A 17,183-nucleotide genomic window follows, 5' to 3' on the forward strand; every position below is an offset into this window, starting at 1 on the left:
CGAGCTCTCAGGTTCTTTCGATTAATTGGGGTATCTATAATTACCCTTATTTGTGAGAGTTGTGAGCAATGACCCACAAATGTGTAGACTCAAACACCTATTTGATCGGATAAGCTCGAGCATGTACGTTTCTCCAACCTTGTTTAAGCAAACTTAAATTGAAGTGGAACATTGAAGTATGAGTAAGAGATGATCTTCCTAAGTTCTGGGTCTTATAGAATGAGGTACCTCTTTATTCTTGGCTCTATGGTTCGATGTATGGCTTATGAAAATCTTGAATTGATCTTTTGGCATGATGTAGGGCTTTGAGATCATTTGAAAAAGAGATGTAAATGTTGAAAAGATGACTTCAGTTCTTACATGCTTTCAATAAGACTACATTGGCTTCTTGAATATTTGTATCGAAATCATCATAATCTTCTTTTCTTGTAAAGGTGGCTGTGGTTTGAACACATGCCCCGTTGGGGGCACCTCAAGCTCTTACCACTATGTTATACCCTCGGTGGGTAAGATGATCTTGGATTTATATTCAAAAAATTCTTACTGTCTGATTCTGTCACATTTCTTGTACTTTGATACTTGACTTTTGTAATCATTTCTTACTAGTGTTTCTAAGATCAATTCCTTGAAGTGTGTACTTGTGTGTTATTCGAGAATCTGATAGATCCAAATCCTAAAAGTAATAATGCTTTCAAATAAGCATGAGTAATCAAATGAACTGAAGCAGCTAAAAATTAAAGTGTACCCTTGAAAAAGCTTATGGGGATATTTGTGACATTTACTCAACTTTCTTCTTCTTTTGAACTTTTCCTCTCATTTTCTATTGAATTCTGAATTTTAGAATTTTTTTTATTATCTTTTTGACTTTTTCTTTAATTATTTATTTTATTTTTTCTTTTTATTTACTTTGATTTTTTTTTCTCACTTGGTTTTTTTGAATTTCCATTTTTTATTCTTCTTTTTTTTTTTTTTTTTCTCTTTGCTTTATTTTTTTCATTTTTTTTGTAGGGTGTGTCTGGTAGTGGTCCTTCTTCCTCTTAATATCAAGTAAAGCCCACTCCATATTGATGAGACTATCGTTGTCATTCCTATAAAAGTTAAAATATATATAAATTTTTTTGACATGTGGGATAAGGGACCAAATCCTAAAGAAAAAGGGTAGAAGAATCATGTTAAGATTACAAAATTAATTTAAACCTACAACTAAATTTGTTTTTGTATTTTTGAAGTAACCAAATGAAAAATAAAACTTGTTGAAAATTAAACTAATAAAAAATAAAATAAAGCCAAAATTATGGAGGGAAATATCATTAAAAAGGGATCCATCTAGAGCAAATTATTAAATCAAAATCTAGCTCCTAATCTCTTTGTAACTAAATCATAAATGCTTTATATTAACTCCTTAGATCGGAACATTTATCAAGATAAAATCAAATTTATAGAACACTAAAGTAGAATTCCTTTACTCTGTAATATGTGAATCTTTTATTATCAAATATCTAAATTAAACATGCTACATCTTGATCTTATCTAAGTATGAAGCATTTAGATTAAGCATAAAAGGTGTAAAACTTCATCTATAGCCTTAATCCATAGGACTGGATAAGCCTTGAAGAGTACTCCTGAACATTAAAGAAAATTAAGAGATAAAGAAATTAAATATAACATAATAATCTTGCTCTAGGCTTTTCCACTCTCCAATGGAGGAATATTAGCCTAAAGTCATTGTATGTGATAGAGAAAGATGAATAGAGAAGAACAAGTCTTACTTCATTAAACAAAGATAATTATAATCTCTTATCACTTTTACTTATAAGAATTACAAAATTTTAAAGGAAAACCTAAGCTAAAACAGAAAATATTGGAAAAAAATGTCAAGGGCCTCAAGTTAAAGGAAGAGAGGCCAAAGAAAAAGGTCATTTTTACATTGAGAAATGTTCTATTTATAGAAATCCTGAGCTTTGAAAGGATTCATTCTTAGCTGTCTTCACTATCGTGAATAAGATCACATGTAAAGCATACTCCCGTGATTTTAGGATGCTCCAACGGAAACCTATTAAGTCGCCCAACTACCTCACTATGCCATGGTTGGGATGAAACCTTGGTTCTCAAAATTAGGTTAGGATGCTTGATTTGTCCTCCAAATTGTAATGCAATTTCTATTTCGTAGCGCCCTGCCAAACGCTAACATAAAACCCCATGTCAGATCTCGAGACACAAGGTACATACAAAATATAATACTAGTGGAAGCATATATACATATAATAACATACGATAAATCAGAGTGTAGAAGAAGAAATTTATATACGGGATTATTAAAAAATTCCTAACTCTAACAAAAGTCCTAACACTTAGCAAAAATCAATAATACTCTTGGACAAATCGAGTATAACCTCAATATTCACCAGGTGACGGACACTGGTTGTCTATCTTATCCACCAGATGATCCTCACTTGTGTTTTATACCTACCTTGCCAAGGTCTAAATTTGAAATTAAAAAAATGGAAAAGGAAATGGTGAGTAACAATGATTACCCAGTAGGGAAGCAAACAATTTTTGTCAATAACCTCTCCTAATATGAACGAATAAACATACTGAATCATTTTAACATATGCAAAATTTTATAGAATAAACTATGATTAACTGATACATATAGTCAGGGATGAGCAACTAAACATTTTAAAATTCACATTTCATTATCAGCAGTACTCACTATATATTTTCTTTTTATACAAATCTAATTGACCAAATGGAAATATTAAACATGCATTTCATTTTATATATCAAAATAAGGCAACATATACATAATACACAATAGTGAAATTAGATAGTTGGGATTCACGACTGGATCGTTCCTAATCAGGATATGATGTTTCATAATAAAGTATTAGTTCTTGATTTTGTAGTTAGTCGTTGTTTACCATACTTGTAGGATAATTTATTCGACTCGGACTGGCCGTTTAACGTGACCGTAAGCAATGGGTATCTTTTCAATATGTTAGAACGATCGACTAATATAGATTATTAGTGATCACGAACTAATCATCCTCGTCTAGGCCTATCAGGCATGTATTTGATTCTCAAATATACAAACTATTCGTATACGACCACCTTTACATTACAAGTTCACTAGTAAAGATAGAGAGGAATAAACCCGGATTCTAGTTGTAACTCCACTCTCATACGAGTCCCATATCACATATGAGTTTTGATTGTCCCTATCGTACATCCCAAGATAGTATATCACTCTAGATGATATGACAGACTATCCCTTCAGGCATTCATAGACTTTTTAACAGCTCACAAAATAGCTACACACACACACACACACACACAACACACACACACACACACACACACACACACACACATATATATATATATATATATATATATATATATATATATATTATTTTCATTTAAAAATAAAGGAGAAATTAACAATACAAGATTGAGAATGGATATCCAGTTTCCTACCATACAATTGTTACCATCCGGCCTAAAATAAATAATAGAACTTGAAGCCTCTGCACCGATATAATTTAAATAAACATGCAACTAATCATTATCTATGGATATCCCTTCACCAACTCACACACAACATTACAATGTAAAATACAGACATCACCCATTGGGTGTGACTCTCACATTTTACCGTTTCATCCAATTTTTGTAGTTCTCAATCTTTCAAAAAAATATTTACTTTTTAATATTCATTAACTCGATATGAGATCACTGAATATTAAATCATTTTTTCAACTATTAAATTTATTTTTTTCAATAACATTGAAAAAATATAAACCTTAGATCAAAATGGGGTCCAAGCGGTGCATAGGACCCAATTGACGGAAATAACCCAGTGAAATATCCTACCCACATAATTTTTTATAAAATACAATTAAACATATCAAATATGCAAGTTCTGACGTGAATTTGAAATAACTAATTGAATTCTATATTTTTGGAAATACATCACAAATTTTTAATAAAATCCTAACTACAATTTTCACAATCTACGATTACTAATAAAAATTGAGAGTTCCTTTCTATCTCTATCAGATAGGATCGAAGCGTGTACGCGAAAATCGAGACGATCGATATCGAAATCGAGATGGATCGAACTTCAAGCCTGCTGATTTTTGAATCTAGCCTGGTGGTTTAGAAGATCTCGATGCCGTCATTTTTTCTCCCTTCTACTATGGAAGACGGTTTGGCCTCAAAACAAATGAAATCTAGGGTTGAAGTTTCGAAACCACCGTAACTAAAAGGGCCCGTAATATTCTTAACAGGAATGGGTATCTTATCACCATGAAAATAAGCTCGAAGAAGCAGTTGGTAGACACTTCAAGAATTTTATGGGCTCCCCTCCCCTTTCTAGATATCACTCCAATTGGGCAACACTCAACCTTCTAAGCCAACTCGATAGTTTGGACCAAAACCTCCTTGTTGATTACATGTGCGACAGCAAAATTCATTATGCCGTATTTAACATGAACCCATTCAAGGCTCCGGGGACTGATGGCTTCAATGCGTGCTTCTACCATAAAGCATGGGACGTCATCATAACAGACTTGATTGAGGCTATCAAGTATTTTTTCCATAGTGGCAATTTGTTGAGGGAGACCAATGCCACACCCATATCCTTGATTCCTAAGGTTGTTATGCCTACGAGTTTTTTCGATTTTAGACCTATATCTTGTAGTAATGTCATTTACAAAATTATTTTGAAAATCCTTACCTACAGGTTAAGCCAGGTCAGTCATAAATTAGTGGGGCTGAATCAATCAGCCTTTATCAAAGGTCGAAATATTACGGACAACATACTCCTTACTCACGAGTTGGTTAGAAACTACCACAGGAAGAACATGAGCCCGAAAATTACATTCAAAGTTGATCATACGAAAGCTTAAGACACTATCGATTCGGGAGTTGTCCATGCGTGTCTCTCAATTTTCAAGTTCCCCTAGAGAAACATCAATTGGGTCCTCAAATGTGTAACTAGTGTTTCTTATACCATCTCTTTCAATAACTCATTTATTGGGTGGTTCGAAGGGAAAAGAGCACCTAGGCAAAGGGACTCTCTGTCGCCATACCCTTTGTACTCATCATGGAAGCTCTCAACCCCTTGTTTCAAGAGAAAGTTCAGGCACGACCATTGCATTACCATCCAAAATGTAATAAGCAAAACATTACTCATTTGTGTTTTACGAATGACCTCATTTTCTCCAAAGCCAACTATAAATGTGCTTGGGCCCATACATGATGATCTAATTCTCTTCAAGGATCTCACCGGTTTGGAAGTGAACCACAACAAGAGCTCCATCTTTCTGGCTGGCAGAGATAGAGATTTGGAAGATGAGATTGCCACCATCCTTAGAGTTTGGAAAGGCACACTTCCGATCAGATACTTGGGACTCCCTTTGCTTTTCACTAGGCTCTCCTTCAGGCATTGCCAACCCTTTGTGGATCAAATAACCAGGAGGATCTCTTCTAGGAAGGGGAGATTTTTCTCCTACGCTAGCAGATTAGAGCTTGTTTAATCAGTGCTTTTCAGTATCAAAGTATACTGGTGCAACTACTTTATCCTTCCATCCAAGGTTGTGAAGGAGTTGGAAAGGATATGTGCACGGTTCCTGTGATCTGGGCCTGACAACCAGAAATCCAATATCGCAGTCATTTGGAAAGAGATTTGCAAATCGTACTTCGAGGGTGGGTTATGCATCGTTAGCATCAAAGATTGAAATTATGTTGCCATCACAAAGTATGCTTGGATGATAGCAGCCAATAAGGACTCTTTACGGCTTAGATGGGTAAGAACTCACCTTCTAAAGGGCAAGAACTTTTGGACTTTAAAAATGCCAAGAGAGACTTCATAGAGTTGGAGGAAAATTCTCAAAGCTAGGGAGAAAGCTACTCCTCTAATCTCTTACCTCATAGGCAATGGCCATTTTACTAAGCTTTGGGAGGACCCTTGGCACAATGGGCTCAACACCGAGGCCTATTGCGATAAGTTTGGGCTGGACAGTGATGTTCGTTGGTTAAAAGCCCAGTCTCCAATCAGGCAAACATAAATTGGAATGGGAATCACAAGCCCAAAGGGAATACGAAGTTGGTTGGGCTGAGAATTAAGAAGGTTCGTCTTCTTCTCCAACGAAACAAAGCTTATAAGAGGGGGATAGAAAACAGGCAAACAACGATAGCAACTCTATTGCCTTTTTCGTTTGGTTCGAACTCGACGGTGATCAAGATGGATAAGAAAGAAATTTCCCTCGATAACGTAACGGGTATGGGAAGGGTTTGGAAACTGTAACAGATCCAAGTCTAAAGGGTAAGATACAGGGAGATTTTGAAACTAAGATGAGAGAGGTTGGGTGGGATCATCTCGATTAAGGAGTTATGGGTAGGAATAAGTAGAACTACGGTGGTCTGGTCTCAGTGGTAAGAGACGGGCCCTTGGTAGGTTGCAACCTGGGCTTCCGACAGGAAGAGGTTTGGGGTCAGTGTGTTGCGCCGCACCCATTTTCCTTGGAGGTTACAACAAACTCTAGAGTAGTAGTAACAGAAGGGCAATTCAAGGTCAGTTTATCAACTGGGAGGTGGGCCATGGGTATAAGGGTAGAGGGGAATTTTCTTATTGCTGAGGTGAAAAACTTAGAAAAGTCGTAGATCCCTTGGATTAGTATTTCCTTGTCCAGCCTAGGAGATCTCAGGGGTATAAGGCGTACGGGCTGTAAGATCCCATTTTGTAGAAGAGGTAAATTTATAACATAGCAGAAAAAGCAATGGTGCAAGCAACGGTTGGGAAGGGATCAAATGTTTTCCTACAAGTCTGATAAGAAGACAGATTCTAGATTAATGCAAGGACATAGGGATACTCAAATGACATTAAAGGCGGGGTTTGATAACAAAGAGAATCAGACGAGATTAAGAAACTTAACAGAATAGATTTTGGCAAATATGTTGGAAACCAGACTGAAAGTAGGTATGTCCATCAGGAATGAAGGTGGCATGTCCAAATTGCTTGTCAATGTAGCCTTGAAAACTAGCAAGGGGGTGGAGTTTTGCATTCAGAAGGCGGTGGGACATTAGCCTCTTTCAAGGGAGACGCCTTCGTACAATAGGGGAGGGGAGATGCCGCCAAGGGATCAATTTCAATATGAATTTTCCAGGTTGAAGATCAAGAAACATTTATCGTGCTGCGATAAGATGTTAAAGGACAAGAATAAAAGACTAAAAAAGGAAATTATCCAACTTAAAAGATCGATAAAGTATTTTCCACTTATGGGTAGAAACGAGAAGAGAGGCTGGGGGCGCTTAGTCGTTTTAAATGTTAATTAGAATTTTGTCTTAGAACGTCAAGGGGTCGAACACGACCTCAAAAAGAGAAGCAATCAAAGCTTTCCATCAACATAAGCCGAATCTAGTGGTCCTGCAATAATCAAAGCAAGATAACAGGTTGGTCAGGGATATTTGGGGGATTCGATCAGTTGGGTGGTGCGCTCTCCCTTATTGGGAGGCTTCAGGTGGCATCATTTTTTTGTAAAATAAGAAGGCAGTGGTTGTGGAGGACAGCCTCATCGGGGCGTTTTCGATGTCACTTTTATGCAGGTTGATTGGTGAGGAGTTTACCTGGGTGCTCTCAGGGGTGTATGGTCCAACTTTAGAGAAAGAAAGGAGTCACTTCTGGGAAAAATTAGATGGCATCAAGGGGCGTTGGGATAAACCATGAGTGTTGGGGAGAGACTTTAATGTCATTCGATTTTGTTCGAAAAGAGTGGGGGATCAAGAGTCACTTCGAAAATGCGCAAATTCTTGGAGTTTATTGACCGGAATGCATTGGTGGATCTATCGCTTTGTGGGGGTAGGTTCACATGGTCTAACAATCAGGAAAACCTAAAGCTTAGCAGATTAGACCATTTTCTCGTTTCATTGCAGTAGGTAGAACATTTCGGAAGACTTACTAAGGACAAATGGCCAAATCCTGTATTAGACCATTGTCCTATTTCTCTAATAGCATGAGTGTCAAGAAATCGGCCTACACCTTTTAGATTCGAGAATATGTGGTTGGAGTAACAAGGTTTTGGGAAGATGATTAGAATCTAGTGGAGTGAGCTTTCATTTGATGGTAGGCCAGGAAAAATGTTGAAGTTAAAGCTAAAAGCCATCAAAGAAAAGTTGAAAATCTAGAATAAAGAAACGTTTGGGTCTGTGCATGACAAGAAGAGTGCTGCGTTGCTGGAGTTGCAAGAGATTGAGGGCAAAGAGGAAAGAGAAGGTTTGGGCACTGAGAAGCGGCTAAGACGAGCAGATCTTAAGGTTGAATTTCAAAGAATAACTGCTATGAAGGAAATATGTTGGAAACAAAAGTCGAAAGTGCGGTGGCTTAAGGAAAGTGACAAAAATACTTCTTTCTTCCATCACATGATGAATTTTAATAGTCAGGTAAACTTCATCTCAAAGCTTAAAGTGAATGATTCTTGGAAGGTAGGAGAGGAGGAGGTGTCAGAGGGTGTGGTTCAATTCTACAAGAACCTGTACTCGGAAGAGTTCGTAGATAGGCTGACGTTGAATTCTTTATAGCTTGATAGCATTTCCCTATACCAACAGAGGTGGCTTGAAAGACCGTTTGATGTAGAGGAGGTCTGGGGAGTGGTTTGTGGTTTGGCTAGCGACAAAGCACTAAGGCTGGATTTTCTCTAGATTTCTTTAAAGCTTGTTGGGAGACAGTAAGAAATGATGTGATGGCGACTATCAAGGATTTATATAGGGAAGGTTACTTAGATTTGGGTTCTAATTGTACTTTCCTTGCTCTTATACCCAAGGTGTTGGGTACGGAAGATATCACAGACCTTAGACCGATCAGCTGGGTGAGCTCAATTTATAAAATCATATCACAGATTTTGACTACTAGGTTTAAGACTGTGTTAAGTAATATCATTGGTCCAGCTCAAGGAGCTTTTATAGCAGGGAGACAAATCCTGGATGGGGTTATTATTGCGAATGAATGCATTGACTAGAGAAGAAAAGCGAAAATCTCGGGGTTAGTTTGTAAAATTGATTTAGAGAAAGCCAATGATCATGTCAACTGGAATCTGGTGAAGTATCTGTTGAGGATGATGGGGTTTGGCGAGTGGTGGGTTAGATAAGTCATGAAGTGCATTTCAACTTCTATATTTTCAATCTTGGTGAATGGATCTTTAAATGGGTACTTTAGAAGTTCGAGGGGTCTTTGTCAAGGAAATCCATTGTCGCTTTTTTTATTTGTGATAATCATGGAGGCCTTGGGTAGGATGCTATCCAAGGCGGTGGTTGAGGGGGAATTATCTGGTTATTCTACAAGGGTGGGAGGACATGTGGTGTCCCACCTACAATTTGCAGACAATACCTTAATCTTTTTGGATTATTCTCCGAGACAATTAAGTTGCTTAAGTGGCATTCTTGGGTGTTTTGAGGCAATCTCGGGTATTCCAGTTAACTTTCGCAAGAGAAAATTGTACACGGTAGGTAAGGTAGAAGGTTTTGAGGTAGCAACGGTTTCGATTGGGTTCCAGATAGGGGTCCTTCCATCTACATACTTGGGCTCCCGCTGGGGATGGGATATACTAGCAGAGGCATTTGGGAGCCAGTGATCGAAAGGATGAGAAAGAAACTCAGTACGTGGAAAGTGAAGTTGTTATCGAAAGGAGGGAAGGTTATCCTTTTTAAAAGTGTTTTGGCTAGCATTCTCATCTACACTCTCTCTTTGTTTTCCTTTCCTAGGCATGTGGAAGTGCAAATAGAAAGAATCTGTCGTGATTTTTTGTGGCATGGCAAAGATGGTTCGAGGAAATATCATTGGGTGAGTTGGAGCAAGCTTTGCTTGCCTAAGAATAATGGGGGTTTGGGTATTCGTAAATTTGGTCCTATGAATTCGACTTTGTTAGAGAAGTGGCTTTAAAGGTTTGGGGAGAAGGGGGAAAGTCTTTGGAGGCAAGTAATTGTGGATAAATACAGGATCAATGAGAATGGTTGGGAAAGCAGCTCGACGAGAGGGGCATCAGGATGTGGTATGTGAAAGGGCATTCTCAAAAGACTATTTAATTAAGAGCAAAGTGCATTGCAAGATTGGGAATGGGACTAAGATGGGATTCTAGGAGGATTGGTGGTGTGGAAGCGGACCTTAAGGACTCATTCCCTAATCTTTACAAAGTATCTTTGAAGAAGAATCAAGTTATTTCTGCTTTCAAAAGTTATGTTAATGATGTGCTTAATTGGGACTTTGGGTTTAAAAGAACCTTCAATGATTGGGAGTTGGATACGTTAGGGAGGCTTATTTTTTTGGTAGATAACAGCTATGTGCAAAACCATTCGAAAGATAAAAAGTTGTGGGGAGGCACGCGGGACAGGAAGTTCACGGTTAAATCTTTGTATGTTGACATAGCCCCAAGGAGTACATCGGCATTTCCTCACTCTCTAGTCTTAGGTGGTAAAATTCCTCTTAAGATATCGGTCTTCCTTTGGCTGGTGTCTTTAGGGAGACTAGTTACTTTGGACTAACTTATTAGAAGAGGTTTCAATTCTCCAAATCAATGCTGCATGTGTAAATCCCAGGGTGAAACAGTGGATCATTTATTCATTCATTGTCAAGTGGCACATCACATATGGTCGCACTTCTTGTCGTTGTTCGGGTTAGTAGGTTGTTTTCCTCGCTCAATTAAGGTGATTTTGGATTCTTGGTTGGTGTGGTGAGGTTCTTACTTGACTTCTAAACGAATTCTGTGGTTTTTGGCTCCATTTGCAATTTGTTGGGGCATCTGGAAAGAACGCAACCAGTGTATCTTTGAAGGGAGAGTTGTTAAGCTGGAAGGACTAATCCTTTTTATCTTGGAGTTTATGTACTCTTGGAGCAAGCTTTATAAAGAGTTCAAGGGGGTTTTCTTCGAAGATTTCGTTGTCTGGTGGGATAGGCTTTGTTCGATGCCATAAAAGTTTCTACTTACACTTTGTTGTCTTCTTTTCTCCTTTTGTTGTGTTGTTTTCTTTTCCAATTGGTTCCCTTGTTCTAGGTTGGTCACCTCGACCCCCTTTTTTTCTATTTTTAATAAAATTATCTTTATCGATCAAAAAAAATTTGTAAGGCTCCAAAGCGATTGCTATTCCAGCAACGCTGCACACTGGTAACAATAGCTTTGGTGCACAATATCTTCACTTGCACAAGTCTGATTTAACAGATTTATGTGTTGACGATGAGATGTTGCATTTTTCTTAATTTATACACCATAATGACTAAAATTTATCATAAACTTATTTCTTGGATGGATGTAAATATTCTTTTACCGTAATGTATGGAGGGGAAAAAGTTAGAGACAGTATGACCAAAAAACAGTAAATTCTGAATGTATTATTGCAAATCAGAAATATATCATTTCCAAAATCAATTAGTTGCAAACCTTTCTAGACGGTCCTGAGACAGTTATTGTAGGTATTAGAGGATCCAACTATAAAACAATCAAAGAATTCATTAGTAAAGCAATTAATAATGGAATCACAGTTAATATACATCTAGAGAACATAAACAACAAATTAGTACAAGGGAAAAGATCATCATCCTCGGGCCTTCATTTACAGAATTATGACAATACCTGTAGTGATTAGCAAGCTAGCAAGGATAAGTTTGAGCTTTCAACAACAGTACTCCGATATCAAAGAAAAGATGGAAGAATTTTCCAAAAGGCGATTGGATTTGTGGAAAATTATATGATTATATTTAATTTATAAAATAAAAATAAAAAATACAGGGCCGATTCAAGGAAATCACTGGAAAAACAAAAACAAAAACAAAAAACAACTCTAGGCAAAAATACATGCTCTCAATCTCCATTAAAACATGCATGATTTATGCATATAAGCCTTCGATTTTGTTAAACACACAAATCCTTGGATATCAAAACATGTCATGTAGTGCCCATGAAGCAATTACAAATCAGACAACATCATAAAAAGAAAGCAATATGGCATTTATTACAAACAAAATCAAATTGTCAATGCACCAGGTTAATAACATTCAATTGCAAAGTAACAACCCACTCCAAGGTTGCAAAAAATAAGGGGAAGCATGAATTCTCATACGTTCATACTTCATCAAACTTCAAAAAGTTCTGAGTATCTAGCTCCCCATTGATCTCTAGTTTAAACCCTGCCTCTGTTTCATAGAGTTTATCCCATAAAACATTCTTGAACCAAGGATAGGTCAGACATAGTCCAATTAAAATTAGCAGAAGGACGAAAAAAGTTAATTGCAAGCAAAGGGATACATGATACAATAGATTCAGCACCATACTTTTATTTGATGTGTTGCTCCAGTACCTAGCCTGTGGTCAACATCACATAGCAACCTACAAATAAGATCTTTCGCCTCGGGTGTCAACCTCGAATCTTTTGAAAATTTTAAGTGATTCCTCCAGTGCACAATCTGAGAATCATCGAAGAACACTGTTAAACAAGCAAATTTTCAAACTTTCAAGTATACACACATGCTCAGGATGTGGTGGACTAGGCACTGAATGAGGAGACAAATTAAAAGGATTGTAAAACAACAACAAATATATATATATGGCAGCCCTAAAGTTTGCCAAGTTTGGTGCCAAACATTTTTTGTAAATCACTTTTGATGGGGTTAGAAGTTTTGGAATAGGCTGATTTTTTGTGAGGATGATCTCTTCGGTGAAGAGATCATCCTCACAAAAAATCAGCCTATTCCAAAACTTCTAACCCTAGTTTACAAGTTGAAGAAACGTGGACTTTCTAATTTTTGTAAATCACTTTTGATGGGGTTAGAAGTTTTGAAATAGGCTGATTTTTGGTGAGGATGATCTCCTCATCATAGATATCATCCTCATAAAAAATCAGCTCATTCCAAAGCTTCTAACTTATATTTTGAAAAATGTTTGGCACCAAACTTGGCAAACTTTAGGGCTGCTGAACCGTCCCCTATATATATATATATGGGTGGCGTTCAAGGGCCAACTTTTTGGCAAAACATTTTTCAAAACATGAGTTAGAAGTTTTGGAATGGGCTGATTTTTGGTGATGATGATCTCCTATGGTGAGGAGATCATCATCACCAAAAATCAGCCCATTCCAAAACTTCCAACTCATGTTTTGAAAAATGTTTTACCAAAAAGTTGGCCCTTGAACGTGACCCTGTATATATATATATATATATATATATATATATATATATATATATATATATATATATATATATATATATACACACCCTCTAGAATGTGTTTTACGGCTGTGACTGAACACGACTCGAGGAACTGGCAAAACAGGTTCGATGGGCAATCAGTATATAAAGAGTTTGCAGATAGATTGAACGGTAATAAGATAAGTCGATGTTCAATCGCTAAGGCAAGTTGGAGCTGAGAACGGAATGGTGTTCGTGTCTTATATATATATAGGGAATGGATCATGGGACATATGTAATAATAATAATTTTTCAAAGTATGGGTTAGAAGTTTCGGATTGAGCTGATTTTTTGTGAGGATCCAAGATGAGAAGATCATCCTAAAAAAACAGTCCAATTTGTAACTTCTAACCCCATCAAAAGTGATTTAGAATGTAGACCATCGATCTTTTACCAATAATTTCTAAACCACTTTAGGTGGACTTAGAAGTTTCAGATTGAGCTGATTTTTTGTGAAGATGATCTCGTTATAGAGACCATCCTCACAAAAAATCAGCTCAGTCTGAAACTTCTAACCCATATTTTGAAAAAACATTGTTTTTACATATGTCTCATGATCCAACCCATATATATATAAGATACGAAACATATGAAACCATCAATCAATTTATGAAGGACAATTTGAAAGGGGAAGTTAAAAAAACCTGTTACAAAGGAAATGAAATTTACCAACATCTATGAATAACTAAAACTTATAATTAACACGAATGGATTAAGATAGTAACAACTCCTCATCGTGACTATATAACTTTCTCATAGAATTGAGCAGAAATAAGTGGAAAACCACAATGCCATTGCATGATACTTTGTGCATGCTAAATTCCTTCAAACTAATTTGTAATAGGAATTTCTTGATTACAATGATTTTCAATTCTCGTGCAATGAAGATAGAAGTCTCAATGTATTTTTGATCATTAATTCCCCAAGAGTTTGAAGAGTCACAACATGAAAAAAGCTCATATTTGACGGCCCAAGGCCGTGGAATTTCAAAATATTTGACAGACCATAGCGTCAAATTTTTTTTGTACGTGTAAAACCCTGAGATTTCAATTCGTATCTCGAGGAAAAATAAAATATTGGAATTTTAAGAAAAATCTTGAAAATGGGACTTAGGGTAAAACTTTAGGATATTTCTGATCATTTTTAATGGAATTTGACCTCACCATTGGATTTAAAATGATCGAAAAACATACATTAGCCTGTAAGCACTCAAATGCAAGTTTGAATATAAAATTTGTAAAATCCTCGATTACCGAGTCGGACCAATGCTAAAATAATGACTTTTAGCTAGAGTAAAAATTATTAAGATTTGATTATATCATTGGGTTCGTAACGAAAAATTATTGAGCATGGACTATTTATTTGTCATTTTTGAAGATCAGAAAGTCTAATTATCGTCAAAAACGAAAACGACATCAATTTTAAGAGTCACCTTAGGTCAAAAACATAAATTTTTTTAGAGATAAAATTTGTAGAAATTAACCAAACCATTAGATCCGGAATGAAAAATTAGGCGAAATAAAGTATTCATTCGTCATTTTTGGAATCCGGACGATCAAGTTATCGTCGATCGAAACAATATGCGAAATACCGATTTCGTCCCAAATTTTATATAAATAAAATTAAAATTTTTTTTTAACTCGTCTTCTCCAACCGTCCAACAGCCAACGAAAATTAAACGAAAAAAAATTCATTTTTTCTTGAAATTTCAACCGCAGATCTACGACAAACGGCTTACCGTCGTTGACCGATACAGAAGGGAGAAACATCCGCAACCTCATTCTCTACAAAACCCACCCAAATTCCTTCTATTTTCTCATATTTTTTACCCCGTATCATCAAAAATCTACCGTACGTATATACAGAGATTTCAAAACTTCCACCTCGGATTTCATCCATTTCGGGGTCAAACCATCCTCCGTCGTAGAAGGGAGAAAGGACGACGACATGAGATCTTTGAAATCACCTCGATTTCCGTGACATTTTCCTCGATTTTTGTGCACATGTTTCAATTCCTTCGCATAGAGATAGTAAAGAACTTCTAATTTCTATTAGTAATCATAGATTGTGAAAATTGCATTTAAGATTTTATCGAAAATATTTTGATGTATTTCCAAAATATAGAATTTTTTTGTTATTTAAAAATTCACGCTAGAAATTGCATGTTTGATATGTTTAATTGTATTTTTCAACAAATTATACGTGGGTAGGATATTTTAAAGGGTTATTTCCATTAATTGGGTCTTGTGCACTGCTCGGACCCTGTTTTGATATAAAATTTGTATTATTTTTCAATATTATTGATAAAAATAAATTCTTTAGTTGGAAAATGTGATTTAATATTCAATGAACTCATATTGAGTTGATGAATATCAGAAAATAAATACTTTATTAAAGAGATTGAAAACTGTAAAAATCAGAAAAAGGGAAAAAGGGTATGAAACGATAAAATGTCAGAGTCACACCCGAGGGGTGATGTCTGCATTTTACGTTGTTGTGTTTTGTGTAGATTGGTGAACAGATATCCAAGGATAATATTGATGGTTGCATATTTATTTAAATTTCTGTTAGCGCGAGGCGCTGTTTACTTTTCTGTTATGTTATTTATTTTAGGCCGAGTGGCCACACTTGCATAATAGGAAACTGGATATCCATTCACAACCTTGTATTGTTAATTTCTCTTTTGTTTTCAAATTAAGATAATCTATATATATACTATTGTGTGAGCTGTTAAAGAGTCTGTGAATGCCTGAAGGGATAGTGCGTCATATCGTCCGGAGTGGTGTACTATCCTGGGATGTACGGTAGGGACCACCAGGCTCATACGTGGTATGTGACGCATATGAGAGTGGAGTCACAACTGAAATTCGAGATATTCCTCTCTATCTTTACCAGTAAACTTATAATGTAAAGGTGCTCCTATACGAATGGTTTGTATATTTGGGAATCACATGTACGCCTAATAGGCATAAACGAAGATGATTAGTCAGTGATCACTAACAATGTATAGTAGTCGAACGTTCTGACACATCGAAAAGAGACCCATTGCTTATGGTCACGTCAAACGGCCAGCCTGAGCTGGATAAATGGTCAACCAAATGTGATAAATGCAACGACCGGCCACAAAATCAGGAACTAAAAGCTAGAGAAGAATTGTAACATCATGTCCCGACTGGGAGCGATCCAGTCGTGAATCCCAAGGGAAATACTCCACCATTATATATTATGTATCTGTTGCTTATTTTGATATATATATATATAATGAAATGCATGTTTAATGTTTCCATTTGATCAAAATTAGATTTGTATAAAAAGATAATGTTATAGTGAGTAATGCTGATTGATGTAATGTCAGTTTTAAAATATTTAGTTGCTCATCCGTGACTATATGTACCGGTTAATCGTAGTTTACTTTGTAAAACTTTGCATATGTTAAAATGATTCAGTATGCTTATTTGTTTATGCTAGAAGAGGTTATTGGCAGAAATTGTTTGTTTATTTACTGAATAACCATTGTTACTCACTCGTTCCTTCCTATTTTTTTTAGCTTCAAAGCCTGCAGTTGGCAAGGCGGGCATAAAACCAATGAGTGAGGACCATCTGGTGGGTCAGATAGACGACCAGAGTCCATTACCTGGTGAGTATTGGGCTTATTACCCCTAGTGGTGTTGATTTATCTGAGAGTAATATAGATTTTGATTTTGAGCGTTAGGAATTTTGTTAGAGTGAAGAATTCATTTATAATCATGTATATAAACTTCTTCTTCCGCACTCTGATTTTTGTACATTATTAGATGTATATAGGCTTCCGCTAGTATTATATTTTGAATGTATATATGCAGGAATGTATGTTGTTTATTAGGTGTAGGTTGAATGCCTTGGAATGCTAACATAAACAGAGGAGATCATGCCGAGATTTCGAGATACCACCTAGTACCTCGAGTTTTGACAT

At 36.3% G+C, this 17,183-nt stretch overlaps 1 long non-coding RNA gene across 1 annotated transcript in view; it reads right to left on the minus strand.

Annotated features, from left to right (window-relative positions):
• The window catches only part of LOC147398296 (uncharacterized), a 39,040-nt gene extending 26,570 nt beyond the window's left edge, over positions 1 to 12,470 (minus strand). The window contains exons 1-2 of the long non-coding RNA XR_015180159.1: positions 12,320 to 12,470; positions 11,430 to 11,477 (exon numbers count right to left, since the gene is read on the minus strand). This is a non-coding gene — a long non-coding RNA (uncharacterized LOC147398296). The remainder of the gene's footprint in view (positions 1 to 11,429; positions 11,478 to 12,319) is intronic.
• Positions 12,471 to 17,183: the final 4,713 nt, after the last annotated feature.

Source organism: Akebia trifoliata, chromosome 7, assembly GCF_017979445.1.
Source record: "Akebia trifoliata isolate Shusen 1 chromosome 7, ASM1797944v1, whole genome shotgun sequence".
Lineage (NCBI taxonomy): Eukaryota > Viridiplantae > Streptophyta > Magnoliopsida > Ranunculales > Lardizabalaceae > Akebia > Akebia trifoliata.